Here is a 16,612-nt window from a genome sequence, read left to right on the forward strand (position 1 = left end):
CCGATAAATTTTCGTATTAGGACAATTACACACTGTGTAACTAATAGTATTGATACACAACCAATATTATTTAAAATAAATATCAATAACAGTTGCTATGGAAAAGTATAACAAAGAACTTCCAAGTTGGCTTCAGACCACAATTAAATTCCCTTTGTTTTTGATCTAGAAATATAGTTCCCAATTATTATATGGGGTATTTCTTCCGAAGTGTTCTGTCTACTGTTTGTTTTACTATTTAAGTGGTCCTATCAGTGAAATTAGTAAAACATATTGAAAAAAATTATTGTTGAAAGTGAATATAGCAATCTGGTCAAAATGAAAGCAAGGTAAAATTCACAACAGGAAATCCTTTATCAAATGGCAAATGGCAAAATCAAAAGCTCAAACACATCAAAAGAATGACTAAGAATTGTTATATTCCTGACTTGGTACAGAAAATGAGGATTAAACCTGGTTTTACAGCTAGCTAAACCACTCACTAGTATGACAGTTAGATACATTTCAAGAATATGAATGTCAAACATGAAACTTGAGATGAAACTATGACAGTAAAATTGGCTTTTATAAAAGAGATTTTAAAACAGGAAAATTGAAATCAGTTTTATTTGGCAGCTAGATGTCATATTGACAGTTTTGACTACAGAACTCTAATATAACAATAAAAAAAAAACAATGAGTCATTTTGTTCTTGTTTAATCAATTACTGCAAATAAGGTTGACATACCGTTATATAGCAACTGTAACATTGAAACTCATATAATTAATTGAAAAAACAAATGAATTTGTATATAATGCCATGGGACATTTTAAAAACAATTGTTTTCCAATATTCAGAATATTCTGATTCCTGTACATTATCATATCTGAGATGTGTATTCTGAGATTATAAACATTTACCCATACATATAACAAAATATAGTCTATACTGACTTTTAAACCATTGTGTATATTGCTATTCTTAAAAGAAAATAAAAAAACATGGTCAAAATTATTTCCTTTCTCTCATTTTTTCATGTAAAATATGTGAACAAATGAATGAAAAAACTAGTTTTGTTTGCTTAAGATATCTTTTTTTTGTATCTTATATAATACTTTATTGTAGAAATGCCAAGATATCAAAAAAATGTGGAAAAATAATGTTCAGTATTTACAGAGGGGGGATAGGAGGGGTCCTGATCCCAAAATCCCGGGCTTAAAAACATGAAATCCCGAGGTCCCGAATTTAAATAAAGTAAATCCCGACGTCCCGAAATCAGAAAAAAAGAATTCCCGGATCCCGAAAGGGTCAATCCCGAAATCCCGAGCTTAAAAACATGCGATCCCGGAGTCCCGATAAAGGTCCTATCCCCCCTCATTTACAGATGGGTGTTGAAATAATCCATAATGTAAAATTTTATATTGCCAATTATGCAGAAATGAATATCTTCACATGATATTTTGGCAATAAAAAGTAACAAGTTTGTAGCAACTAGATCTAAAAAGTCATTCAAGTTATTATTGTTTTAATATTTTGAAATTCTTAAATCAAACAACAGTCTGACAGTTACCCGTATATAAAATATCAATAGATTTTTCCATAAAAAACAAGGTTGTTGTTAGTGTCATAACAAAGTCCCCTTACTTGACATGAATGATTCATTTTAAGCGCCTGATCATGATCTCTCTATATTGGGAACTTTATACAGATCTTGTAAGTCACCATATCCTGATTCAAATACATGTATAGTGTTTCATAAGTAAAGGGTATAAGCTCGGTCAAGAAATCATCTGAATGTATTACTCTGAACCATCTCCTTGCATGACTATAAATCAATCTACAAACAAAATAAATTAATTCGGGTGTCATGCATAAACTGAATTACTTATCCTTCTTAGAATTTCTTAATAAAAAGTCTGTAACTGTATTAAAATAAATAACAGATTTACTAGATAACAATACTAACACAACATAATCTTAATCCACAAAAATTCCAATGGGGACTTATTTATGATTTCAGTTATAATGACCAGTACCGTGTACTATGCTTAGTTCAGCAGTCATCTTTGTTTGTAAATAGGGTAATTTCACATAATTTTTATTTAAGGTCACTTAAACTAATTTGGCTCGTTAAATTTTTTATAAAATTTTGACAATGCATTTACTTTGACCCTTTGAAAAAAATATAAAAATTAAAAAAAATTTGAACCAACCATTATCAGAAAAATTACACAGGTTACATAGCAGTTTGACAGACACTAGTTTTGATCATTGAGAAGCTTAATATTCCATTAACAACACAACGTAGTTAAAACTTTTACCTGATTTTACAGAGTTATCTCCCTGTAGTGTTAGGTACCACCTTAAAGATGACTCAGATTCTGTTAAACCAGTGATTTCAGAGAAGAACCCATAAGAGATAGTTTTTGATCAGTAAGACAGATAAAAATGGTGGCAAAGATGACAACAAGTGATATATATAACAATCAAAATTTGAATATAGTACATGTAGCAGATAAAATCATTTAGTCATTTTCAAAAATCTGATTTCGAAGTTTACAAATTTCTGTTTCCCTAATAGCTTCAGAATCTTCTGTACATTTTCCTTTTTTGTTCATTTGCGAAAAGAAGCTTGTTATCTGCTGAACAGCAGAATTTCATCATAGGTGAATCTTCTGGTGCCGTCTGTGTTTTTCTAATTTAGCATGGATTCCAACACTATGAAGGGGTCTTCTTTCCGACCAGTAGTAAGACCTATATTGAATTTTTCTGTTAGATAATTTTTTTGGTCGTTGAATCTTTTACATTCTCTTTCATCCTTGAGGCAAACCCAGAAGGATGTTGGCTTTCTTGGTTGTTACTTGGCTCTAATTGTTTGGTTTCTGCTGTTAAGCAATCATCTGTTTGTATAATACTGCATTCAGCTATTTTTTGCAAATAAATATGTTTAGTTACATCAGAATTAATACTGAATTTGTGGTCGAGCTCGAGACAACATTTCCCTACAATTATATGATTTGTCAAGGCGTCATCCTTATCAAAAGATGGCAAACATCCATTGTTTGTACATGTCATGTGAATAATGCCTGTTTTTCTGTTTCATCCTGCTGATTTGATTTTTCTCTAAAGTCTGCAGAATGATTGCTTCCTATAATTGGATTGACGCCCTATTTGGTCTGGTTCTTTCAAAATAGTCAAAGGTTCGAATTAATTGTGGGTATTTTTTCCTTTGCAATCAACAATCCTGTCAAATAAAAGAACAGTATTTTAACATATACTTTAAAATTTTAAACTTCTGATAAATAATTTAAAGTACCTTATAAAAATTCTCCAACTTTGTTAGCATATTGTATAAATGATGATGTAATTTTTTTAATGGACATACAGTTAAGATGCTTGCTAGTTTCTAGGGCAATACTAATAATTGTTTTCTAAACATCAGATATTTTAGCTAGTAATATGCAATAGCTTGTAAAAAGTTTTAATTAAATCAGGTGAATACATATATACCATAGTTTTAACAGTAATATTTTGCAAAATGTGAAATTTCCCAGCACAATATCATATTGAAAGAATACATGTAGCCACTTTACCTATTTTTATAAACTGAAAGTCTGACCATGATTTAAGAGAAAATGAATTTGTTTGTGCCTAAATATAGATAGAGTTATACCAAATTTTATTGATTGTGAGTATATATAATAAATTGGTATTTTTAAGTGGTTCTGTTAACTTCTGTCATATTTGCAAAGTGACAAAAGGGAAGTAATTCAATTCTTTAATGTCAATAGCCAATATATAAGGGAGATAACAATACAACTTACTTTCTATAGTCTATTTTCTTTATTAAAACAACTGTTCTTCTTATGCATCCTTATCTGAAAGTGAAAAGATACATTTTACAGAGGTATTAGTAGGTGTTGTATACATAATTCTAATGTTGATGCGATATTATACAAATATAGCCTTTGTATGAGGTCGATACAAGGATATATTGACCTGAAAGAAGTATATTGACTGAGGACGAAGTCCGAGGTCGATATACTTCTTTGGGTCGATATATCCTGTATTGACCTCATACAAAGGCTATATTTGTTATATTATTAATTTCTGACCATATTTGAATCAAAATCGTCATTTAGGTTTGTTGGAATTGTATAGATATTACATTGTCTCCTTGACAATAACAACTATTTCATTTACTTTTTTTTTGGACATCTTTAATTATGTATTTGAAGATTTTTTTTGTCAAATAATCGATCACAGATATCATGTGTTTCAAAACATTAAACAATATCCTGAATTCATTACATGACGTCACAAAGTATATTGGTTTTTAGATATTCTAAAAATAACCTTGCAATATGCTTTTTGCAAGTCAATATGCGTTTTGCTATCCGCCGTTTTCTCTCTACCTTCGAAAATATAGTTTAACATGTGACTATCCCTAAACGAATCAAATTTGTTAAAATATACGAATTAATGATATTAAAATAAATACACCTAGTTTCTTTAAAATGTTCTTATTACAGTTAATGTCATACTTTTTATGTGTTATGAATATGATTAAATAATTGCCTTTACTGGATAATCATGATTTTTGAAAACAAAATATCAAATAAAATATTAACCCGTGAACTGCAGACTACCACTCCTATAATCTGTCACTATTTCTTCTATCTGCATATCATAGCACTCTTTACTACTACTGGTTGATATGTCTTAGTTCCAATATTTAATCTGTAATATATTAAGACATAAACATGTGATGATCCATAAAGTTATAAATACTAGTACTCAGTATAGCAGAAATTAACTCTTTAACAAAATCATGACTGAAACAAATCTTTCAACATTAATTTATGAAAATGTTCAAGCTCTGACAGATGCCCATTTTGAATTTGTTTTTATACAATCTATACTGAATATATTTAGAGCTTAATTCTTTCAAAATATGATAGTTATCTCCTATATGATATAAAAGTAACAACTTTAATATATAATATTCTTTAGCTTAGACGTACATAACAATACATAAGAAAAATGGATGCCTCTTTGTCATTCTGTCAAACAAAACCTTCACCATAGTGAAAAGAATGCAGATAAGAAGCACCAATAAAAGACATGCATGGTGGTTGTGTTCTAATATGATCTTAAACTTCTTTACTTCACTGTAATCATGGTTTATGCAACAGCTAGAATATACAGTCAATAAATGTGACAAGTCTATTGTTATATGCTTAAGCTTTCAATGATAGCAAAATGTTTTAATAAATAGAGTTAAATAATGGAAAGTTTTATTCATATTTTAATTTTGGACTGGTAATGTGCTATGTTGAAAAGGATTTGTGATCCACCATTTAAAAAAAATGTTAGTTTCAGATTATGAACAGTCAATAACCTTAAATGTTCCGCTGTCATATGTGAGAATTTTTCCTAGCCAGTTGCAATCCGTCTGTTTTTCATCATCATGTCATACATGTAAAATTTGGTACCCAATAAGTAGCTCTGGTTCTTTAGATAATTTTGCCAAATAGAAATCATTTTCAGATGAATTTTGAGAACTTTGATGTTTTTTTATATCCAAAAGTTGAAGAAGATTTTCTACTAATTTCAGTTCACTGTATGGTTTTCCTTTGCAACTGTATAAAAATAAATGTTTCTGTTCACAATTTACTGTAACCAACTCCTTTATCATGTTAAATTGTTGTTTCAAAGCTTTAATTTTTTAGTTTTGGTTCGACATTATTCTAGTTCTGTATTTATTTTATTTCTATCTTCCCAAATTCCAATATCTCTCATTTGCTCTAAAATATCTTGTTTGTGTTTACTTCTTTTTTCTAATTTCTTTTTCTGCTGTTCCTCCCTTTGTCTTATTGTTGCTAAATGACTTTTAAAAAGATTACTCTTTCTCTCTTTCATTATTTTAATGTTACTCCTGTTAGATTTTCTTGCCTCAGATATAATATTTTTTTTATCATTAGAAGATTTTTTCTCTAACCATGCACCAGTTTTATTACCACTATACATAATTGTATTTTCTATACTATTTATATTGCAATTAGGTGCACTTTTAAATTTCAAATCAACTTTTGCCATAAGTCTTTCCAAACAAATATTATTTGGTGGACATGATGCAGATTTTTTTTATAATGTTGTTACTAGGTTCATGATATATGCCATGTTTCAAAAAGTCTTTAAATAAAAGTTCACATTTGCAGCGCAATACAACAACTAATTTGGCAAGTATAGCCTCTGTCTGTCTGTCCAAAAGAGATTCTTCAAAGAGAGACGTAGATACATCACTCAGCTGTGTGGATGGTCCGAAAAACAGTGAAATATAATTTTTTAACATTAAAAATGGGTTTTCTTCACAACATTTAAGTACATCAATAAGGTGATTATACACATTTCTTATAGATAGTGCAGTAGAACTTTCATCAGATGCTCTGTTAAATATGGTTCAGTAATAATTTTAGATATGATGCCCAAAGCTCTGCAAATTGCCAATATTCTGTCATCTTTTAGTGCTTTCAAAATATAACGGTGTGTAAAATTTAGTGTGCTTTTAGAATTTTGTCAAAGTACTGTACCAAATGAGAAGCTAAATAAAATGTTCCTGCTGCATTAAAAAACAAAACATTAAATCTGTTTCCTCTAAAATTCATTACAGGAATTGATTTCATCCCTTTATCCTTCATGTAAATCGACAAATACAAGGGATCTCCTGACCCATCTTTATAAAAAAAGTTTGGAAACAAATCTGAGCAGTGAATCTGAAGAACTTTTAGAATCTGACGCAGCACAAAAACCAATATTACTTTCAAATTTCATAATTTCTTTTTGACAAATATCTGCAAACTGCAATACTGGATGAACAGCACATCTAAATTCATTGATATTGTTATCCATGCATGTACCAGTAGCATTATTTTCAGCATTTAACAATCTATTGGTTTTTATTTCAGTTGCACTTCTCTCAGTCATAAAGTTTGATGTTTTTTTCTAAAAAGTTGGTACTCTCAGAAATATCATTTAAGATTTCTTTCGTATTCTTAACATATGTTTCAGCTTTACCATCTGAAACGTCTCGTACCCCTGCAGTCAAAATTTTACCTGACTCAGTTGAATATCCGACACCATATATATGTCTCCCTTTTTTAGTAGTCGCATCTCTGTGCATAGTTAAGTTTTTATCATTTTTAAATTCATCCTCTATATGATGCCTTGACACACTATCTAATTCATGCATCATTTTTGATGCTGTGCTAACACTTGGAAGTTCATTAATTTCATAGTTCACGAGTGAGAGAACAGTACGAATAATTGGCTGAATATGTTGTAACCCTATATTTCTACCCAGAAATTCATAGTATACTTTTCTGATGTTTTCATCATATGGCTTGCCTTTTTCACTCAATCGTACACTTAACTGTTTGTCAGTGATAGTTTCTATACCAATATTTTGATTTTCACATGTATTAGGTAACTTTGATAGTACAAGTTTTGGTAGTTTAAATTGTCTTAAGCTATAGGTTATAAACCGTTCCCCGCCGTGTTAACCTTATGTTTTCATAAAATGTGCTACTCTTCTGGCTTTGATTTGCAAACTATATGCATTTACTGTATCAATATGCACACAAGCGACATCACATAGTGCCACATGTAGCTTTTTAACATTTCCATTTAACCTATCCAGGGGCGGATCCAGCCATTTTAAAAAGGGGGGGTTCCCAACCCAGAGTAAAGGGGGGGTTCCAGCTATATGCTCCCATTCAAATGCATTGATCGGCCAAAAAAAAGGGTGGGTTCCAACCCCCGGAACCCCCCCTCTGGATCCGCGCCTGATACATATATTTCCTTCACTATTTTATTTGTTGTTTTTTCCATGACAGTTCACAAATGAAAAAATATCTCAGATATTTACCATAATTCTCTGTTTTGAAGAAATAAACAATCAAGCATAAGCAAGCAATAGCAAGTAAGCACAACGAAATATAATTGCAAAATAAAAGCAAAGGGTAATACAAGCAGCACAAAAAATTATATTAGAATTAAATAATAAAAAAAGCAATTGTAAAAAACTGTAATGAAAATGATTTACATACCAAATTACAACAAGATCACATTGTGTTTTCATAACAACACATCCACTATAGTTTAGGAAACTTGTGTTTTGCATCAACCTAAAAAAAAACAGTACTGATCAGTACTACTAATAAATTCACATAAATTACTAGTGCAATAAAATTTAAAAAAATCAGGTGTATGAAAAAATTTAGTTTTACAGCTAATTTCCAAATGCTTGTAGAGAAAAACTTTGAAAGGCTTGCTTGCCCTGTTTGTATAAATTTTAATTCAAGATTTGTAAGTAACATTGACATCTTCAAACAATATATATAGGCATACTTTAACTTGTATATATTATATCTAAATTTGATTGGACATTATCCCTATTACAATAAACAAACAAAGCAAGCAAGACAACCAACTTGTGCTATGAAAACTCACATATCCAAACCAGTATCACCATGATCAGACTTTATTTTAGTAAAATTAGTGCTTGGATAGAACAAATGCACCAATTTTCTTACCTTATTTTCTCTTATTGATACATAGATGGCACTTTAGACATACTAATTCTAAGACTCATTTTGATTCCATACTTAAATTTATTATTCAAAATTAGTATACAATTTAAGAAACTTGACAAAATGTTTGGCCAATCAACTAGGTTCTGTAAAATTTAATACTTTAATTATGCACAATGCTTAGTGAGTCATCACTGTCAGTATCATCAGGAGGATAGTATGGTCCCCGCGCTGTGGGTTATTCAAACTAACTGAATGTGAAGAAGAATCAGATTCCATTATGTCAACAATTTGAATATGACCTGTGTCTATCAAATTCTGTCGGATATCTTCGTCATCAGTATATTCAATATCTATACTTGAGGACTGATTCAAAGAATCAGTTTCTGAATCAGATCTTAAAAAGTATGACTCAAATGTATTTGATTCTAGTTCCTGATATTGCTCTTCGTCTGTATCTGTATTAGAACTTACAAAAGAATCCATAGAACCAAAGATATCTGGAGAATAGATAGTGTCTCCATTTACACAATTTATACTTCCATGGACAACATTACAAATTTCACACAAACACCCTGGAGACAGATTACTGACTGATTCCTCAATTTCAGAATCAGTTTCTATTCCAAAATATTCATTATATACACAGCGATATAAAAGTGCTGCACTTCCATTATAAAGTGATATATATCCTTCTTCAGGAACAGGAGTCTGAAAGTAAGGGTATTCCCAAAATGCACATCTAGCCATTTTTCTGAAATTTAAGTATTTTAATTTAGTTTTTTTTTTAATTTAAATATTTTTACATCTTGTATGCATTTTTATTTTTTGTCGGTTGCTGCATATTCCTGGGAGGGAATAAGTATAATATTGTTTCTTTTTGTTTTTTTTTTTCAAATGTGAAGATGATTTGAAATGTTAGCATATGAACAAGGGAAGTAATCATAATAATATTAAATAATTATCTCCCCTATTAATGTTTTGTATCACAAGTATATTAAATCATATCAAGTCAAAGTTTTATTCATTGTTGATACATAGTAAACAAAGTAACACAAGGTCTAGTGAGCTTTTAAAATCAATCCTCCCACTGTTTATTATTCTTTTATGCTTTATATACTTAATGATTTTGTTGTCATGAAAAAAAAACAACATTGTCATCATTACTTTTAACTCATACAGTCAAGACTGCATGAATAGTTAGTGAAGAATTTCTATTTAAATATAAATATGAGTATTTCAGTGTTAAAGATTCTTCATTACTTAATAATTATTAATTGTTATATGAATAAAAGGAGATGTGGTATGTACATCAATAAGACAACAAATCAATGACATACTATAAATAGATAACAAAAAGACAAAATACATTCTTCTGTCCCAAGTCAGGAGCCTCTGGCCTTTATTAGTCTTGTATTATTTTAACTTTTAGTTTCTTGTGTACAATTTGGAGTTTAGTATGGCGTTCTTTATCACTGAATTGGTATATATTTGTTTAGGGGCCAGCTGAAGGAAGCCTACGGGTGCTGGAATTTCTCGTTGTATTGAAGACCTGTTGGTGGCCTTCTACTGTTGTCTGCTCTATGGTCGGGTTGTTGTCTCTTGGCACATTCCCCATTTCTATTCTCAATGTTATTCAATAACTCAAAAGTTAAAATTTCTTATGAAGAGATTGATTCCTTCTTAAAAAATTTAAAAGCTGCATTTGTTTTACAACACAGTTATCTCTTTTTCTAAAATATCTAAACATTAGCTTACCAAGTTCCTTTTATATTCAGTTATATCAAAGTCCAACTTCAAAGTTCAAATACAGATAATGAAAAATAGGATCCTGAAAATATATGAAACTTGTCTCACTTTTATAAATAGATTTAAGAAAATTCAATTTATAGCACTAGTGGAACCCTCAGGTTGCATAACACTTGCAGAGCCTGATTAATGATCCACACGAATATGTGTTAAGATAGTTCACCATGCTTACATGTTACAAAGCCAACTAGCATAAAGCAGAGGGTGAATAAGGATCAAGAGGTGCATACACTATAAAGTGTGTGTTGTATAAGAGCGAGAGAGAAGAGAACATGCATATAAACTGAATTCATTTTTTTCTTGTGACATGCAATGGAAGTGTTATAGGTATTAGAGAAGGAATATTAAAATTCATAGGATAATATAAAAAAAAATATAACCATGATAACAGACCATCACTGACATTTGACTTTATTGATATTTAAATAAAAAATACTTACTGTGTTGCAAATCATAAATAAGAAGAAATCAACGGTTCGTTGTTTTAAATCAGTAACTGAAAAAGAGATATAGGTCAGTTTAATATATTTTTATTGATATAAGAGGGTGGTAATGAGTTATTTTTTAGCAACGCTGTCGTCCCTTTCATTTCCAGTGTTCTCTAATGGGGTAATGAGTAAGTTTTTGTTCATGCAATTTTGTTTGGTTTTTCATTTCATTTTGTTTGTGTGTTTTATTTCCAGTTTTTCTCATGTTTGATTCCATGTGCTCGCTTCATGTTTCCCCTTACTTATTTTCCATGTTTTGGGTAAACTCTTTATTTCTCATAGTTGTAACACATTTGACTAAAAGTCACTATAAAGTCTGGACTTAACTTATAGAATTTTTATATGTACAAAATGTATTAACAATTTTATTTCTTGTGCTTCTTTTTTCAGTTTTTTTTTCACTCATAGTGCTTTTATGTTCAGATCCCCTCCCCCTACCCTTTTATCACCCTCTTAAATGATAATATGTCAATAAAATTATTTAAATAATGAACAATATTGAATTACTTTATTGTTATTGTCATTTTGATTGCTTTATTTCCGTGAGGAGACAAAAAATATTTTATCATTCATTAGATTTCTTTTCTGATATAGAATATAGTATAAGGAAAATTAATACCGGCAGAGGAAAAATCATATAAAGTTAAAAGCACTGGAGTGACGTTTTTGAAATTTTCATACTTAATTGTCCATCTTAATGGCTCATTTAAGACATACATGGTAAGGATAGCTATTACACCTCTTTATATTAAAAAAAATATATTTCAGTGAAGGATCGCTTTTGCCATGTTGAATATTAACAAATAGATTTCATAATAATTCATATTTGGTATGTACCCTTTTATTCCTACCAATCTCATAATTTCTACTTCGTTACAAAACGTCATTTAGCAGCACCACTTGTCAATTTTTCCTTGGTATCGTGCAGCACACAACCGAATCACACTTCCGGTATACATAAGAGTTATCTTTTCTTTTCCCGCAATCGTCAAGTAGAAACGCTAATACATGTGTACATTATTGTGCTATAATTCTTTATGTTTACTTTTGAACTAATAGTCTTATAGGATTTGTCTAGAGAACTTCTGGTAGTTGTTCTTGACGGGTTTCTTTCTTCGATAGACTGTTTGACTGAACTTCTTTTAGTCAACAATGTAAACATGATGGCGGTGGTAATAACACAATCTGGCTTGACATTAAAAATATCTATTTTTACTTCAGCTTAAGGTTTATGTACCCTTCTGTAGCCATTTTTGTAAGAACTTTTCAAACTTCAATTGTATCAAAACTACAGATATTATGAATAATAGAGATAGGCCATTTTGTACATATTCCAAGGGGAAACTTGATGCAAAGCATTATTTTTTACTGTTCCATTGCATTTAATAGAAAAAGAGGACTTTGTGGCAAATAAATCAAGATTTTTATAGAAAATCCACAGCCTTTATCCTTGTACTCTCATATTTGGCAATTTGATGACTGATAGATATAGGATTATTGCATGCAGTGCTAGCATTGATTTCCTTAAAACAAGTTTATAAATGTAGTTATTGGTTAAGACAAGTATAAATATGGCCAAAATCAAGTACACCTTTTAGGGTGCGCTCGACTTTAGTGACTCAGCACGAGGTGTTTTGGAATTTACAGGTTACTTAGAACTTTTTGTAAAAAATAAACACTAGCACATCATAGAAAATCAAGTGAGTAATTTATGTTTCAAATTTTATAACAAAAATCTCTGTATTCAAGGCTGTGGATTTTCTATAAAAATCTTGATTTATTTGCCACAAAGTCCTCTTTTTCTATCAAATGCAATGAAACAGTAAAAAATAATGCTTTGCATCAAGTTTCCCCTTGGAACATGTACTAAATGGCCCATCTCTATTTTTTATTATATCTTTAGTTTTGATACAATTGAGGTTTGAAAAATTCGTACAAAAATGGCTACAGAAGGGTACATAAACCTTAATCATTTAATAAAATAATAAACTTTAGGTTATGAGTGTGAAAAAATAAATTCCATTTCTCCAATTTTAAAGAAATTATAGTTAAATGCATTTTTATAGGAATTTATTGATGTATAAACTGAACCAATATTACTCACAAAAATATCATAGTTTATGAGTGAATTTGTCGAGTTTATACACCAATGAATTCATTTAAAAAGGCATTTAATCCTTTACTATTAAATCTATCAGTGGTTCTTATTTCAAATATTTAATTTTTTGTTAGGTTTAATTAAATTACTTCCAAGTTCTTTATAATAATACTTGAATACATGTATAACTATGTAATTTTTTTGTATAACAGTAATTGTTTGAGTTTTTAGTCTGACATCAAATAATTACCTGGACCAACACCACAGGCTTTCCAAACACAAATACCCTGCTCTTCAAACTGAAAATTTGAGTAGGAACCAATGGCTGGTATGGCCTTGAAAGCAGTCTTCTTTGAAGGGTTGTACTCTACTACTCTCACTCTGTGTTTCACATTTTTCATTGTAGTTTCAATATCCTAAAATTAACATAAAAAATCATTTATGAAATAGTTTCTACTTATTGTAAGAAAATCCATGATTACAATAGACAACTTTTGAGTTCGATGCATTTCCGTCAAAAACTCTGGTTTTAGTGAACGTCGTTTGTGCGTTTAGGGGCGTCGTCACTTCCATTCCAATGTTGAGCGAGTGGTTGGAAAACTGGAATTCTATGTTGTACGAATTATACGGCAAATTGAATTCAAAAAAATTGACAATCAGCCATTCTGTCATTAGGGAATTGTCATTAAGTACTTACAGAACAACCATTATTTTTAGTTTATCCTGCACAATGACGATCACTGAGACGCTTGATGAACGTAAATATTGCAGGGATACAGGCAATCCCCTCTATCTGGTAAATGACGTCATAAAGACGTGCATAATTGACGAGTTTTTTACGGTGACGGATGAACTTGAAAGTGGTCTATTAGTTTACAATAGCCTTGACACACTTTTAAAGTCAGTCCTGGATGTTCAACTCATATTTGTGTTCATGTTCATGTTCTTTTTTTTCCCCAAACAATAAACTGTCTTTTAATCAAAAAGAAGATAATTGACTGATTTGGGTAATATTCTTCTGTTACAAGTACGTGTATATAATGGCAACTGGAAAAAATACCTATGATGTCACCATTTGTAGCAATAGTATATTTTTGTTTGAAATTAAAATATACTGGTAGCTCACATTAATATTGCATTAAAAAAAATGTCAAGTTTTATTTATGGGTGCTTTTTGTCAAAAATGAAGCTTAGGATCTAAATGAAACACAATGTATCAAAATTTATTATTACATATTTTTAGGTTAACAATCATTATGTCTCATAATACTGTTTTTTTAAATTTTTATCTAAAATGGTTGAACTGATAGTAATATTCTGCAACCAGTTTCATTATAACTGTTATTCTATGTAAACTTAAAACTGAGCGAGTAAGGACAGAAAATTTGCAACTTTTTAAAGAAAAAAAATATAAAATATTACAGAGAAACATATACCTTTTTCATTGCAAATGCTGTTAAAACATCTTTTTTCCTGGTTTATAAATCTTCTTATAGCTGATTTCAGAGTCGCTCCTGTTCTGTCTCAAGGTTCTTTGCCAATCTGTGACTCACAGAAATCATACGAAGCAATACTTCCATTTGCGTTAAGGAGGGCCATCATCTCAGAAGATTTGTAGCATCCTGCATTATATGACCATAAATGAAATGATAAATCAGAACCTTTCATAGTTTGGATGCAGTTGATGACATCAATGATTATTGCAGCTGTGGTCAAGCTGTCCTGAGCAATTTGACTCTGGAAAATGTGAACAAACCCGAAACTTTCAATTACCTCATCTGATTTCCTGAAGGCCATAGTAATATGCCAAGGTAAGCCACGTTTGGCAAACCAGTTGTCTGGTCCTCATGATACTTTCGTGGCAAATACTTCAGTCTGAGACCAGAAATACTTCATCTTGACCCATAGTTTCAAACAATTTGCTCTTTGCCTTAATATCTTGATTCTTACAATGAACAATATGCCTCTTTAAATTATTGATACTATAGATGGATTGCTTGATTTTAAAATTCATATCATTCGGTTTTTAATTTTCTCTGACAATATTTGTGCAGCACTCCACCAGTTTCTGTATTGGTAAGGTTGCATCTTTAAGTTGCTCACACGAGAAACACTAAATTGTGTTGATGCTGGCAAGGATGTGCAATCTGTGGATGAATAGAATCACTAAGTGCATACATCAGACAATGATCTCCTATTTCACTATTTGCAGCAATATGCACCTGAAACATAAATGTACAATATGAAACATTTTTTGACTACTTCATGGAATGTTAATTTTATTTTGGTCTCTGTCTTACAAGCATTAAGCTCTCCTCATCTCTGGCTTGGTCTGTTTTTCAGATACATTATGTACTCTAAGAAATATATATTTAGTGTATGACATAATTGGAACATGTGCACATCTGTCTAGCAGTATTATCTGTTCTTAATCCAATTTTCATGGTTCATTATTTTTTTTAAAGTTTGCCCAGTTTTCAGAAATTGCATATTTGGCACAACTTTTTGGAATTTTGGATCCTCAATGCTCTTCAACTTTGTAATTGTTTGGCTTTATAACTATTTTGATATCAGCCTCACTGATGAGTCTTATGTAGACGAAATGCGTGTCTGGCGTACTAAATTATAATCCTGGTACTTTTGATAACTATTTCAGATTCTATAAGTGATACATGTAAGTCAATTATATCTTGTATATGGTATAATTGTAAGGTGCATGTACATGTATTTCTGGCTGTGTTATCTTTCCTTAAACTCATTTGATGGTTCATTGGTAAAATTAAGTTTTCTTGGTGAGTTTTGTTTCTAAGAGACTTAAGCAATAGGTTAAATGAATTTGCTGTACAAGGAATGATTGTACAGCCTATATGTGTTTGTCTTAAAGAATTTATCTGAACTTGACTTCCATTTACATTGATCTTTGACATGTGAATTCAATGAAATACTTGCAGTATAATTGTTTTTTTCGTTTCAACAAAAATTCAATTATGAACAATACAACGTGACAAGACATTTGATTGTGTTTATTCTTGTTTTTTTTCTTTATAAATTCCTCAAACTACCTGAAGCCGGCATGTCAGTTTAGTGCTAGTAGTCTGTTGTTATTTAGGTATTATTGTCATTTTATTTATTTTCTTTCTTCTGACATCGGACTTGGACTTCTCTTGAACTGAATTTTTATGTGCGTATTTTTATGCGTTTACTTTTCTACATTGGCTAGAGGTATAGGGGGAGGGTTGAGATCTCATAAACATGTTTAACCCCGCCACATTTTTGTGCCTGTCCCAAGTCAGAAGCCTCTGGCCTTTGTTAGTCTTGTATTATTCTTAATTTTAGTTTCTTTTGTAAAATTTGGAGTTTATCACTGAACTAGTATATATATTTGTTTAGGGGCCAGCTGAAGTATGCCTCTGGGTGCTGAAATTTCTGGCTGCATTGAAGACCTGTTGGTGACTTTCTGCTGTTGTCTGTTCTATGGTCCGGTAGTTGTCTCTTTGACACATTCCCCATTTCCAATCTCAATTTTACCTTGAAATCTGTTGTAGATACTGTTTACACTGCAGAAGCAATGAAGAAAATTCTTTGCGTTTTTCTCGATCAATTATGTTCATCTTAGCTAATTCGTCTAGGATATCTATGATGGTAC

General features: G+C 30.7%; 2 pseudogenes; both read right to left on the minus strand.

The window, feature by feature from the left end:
• Nucleotides 1-3,105: 3,105 nt before the first annotated feature.
• LOC139519901 (uncharacterized) lies at nucleotides 3,106-14,876 on the minus strand (annotated as a pseudogene).
• LOC139521422 (uncharacterized) lies at nucleotides 5,307-9,321 on the minus strand (annotated as a pseudogene).
• Nucleotides 14,877-16,612: the final 1,736 nt, after the last annotated feature.

Source organism: Mytilus edulis, chromosome 4 (genome assembly GCF_963676685.1).
Source record: "Mytilus edulis chromosome 4, xbMytEdul2.2, whole genome shotgun sequence".
NCBI classification, from domain to species: Eukaryota; Metazoa; Mollusca; class Bivalvia; order Mytilida; family Mytilidae; genus Mytilus; species Mytilus edulis.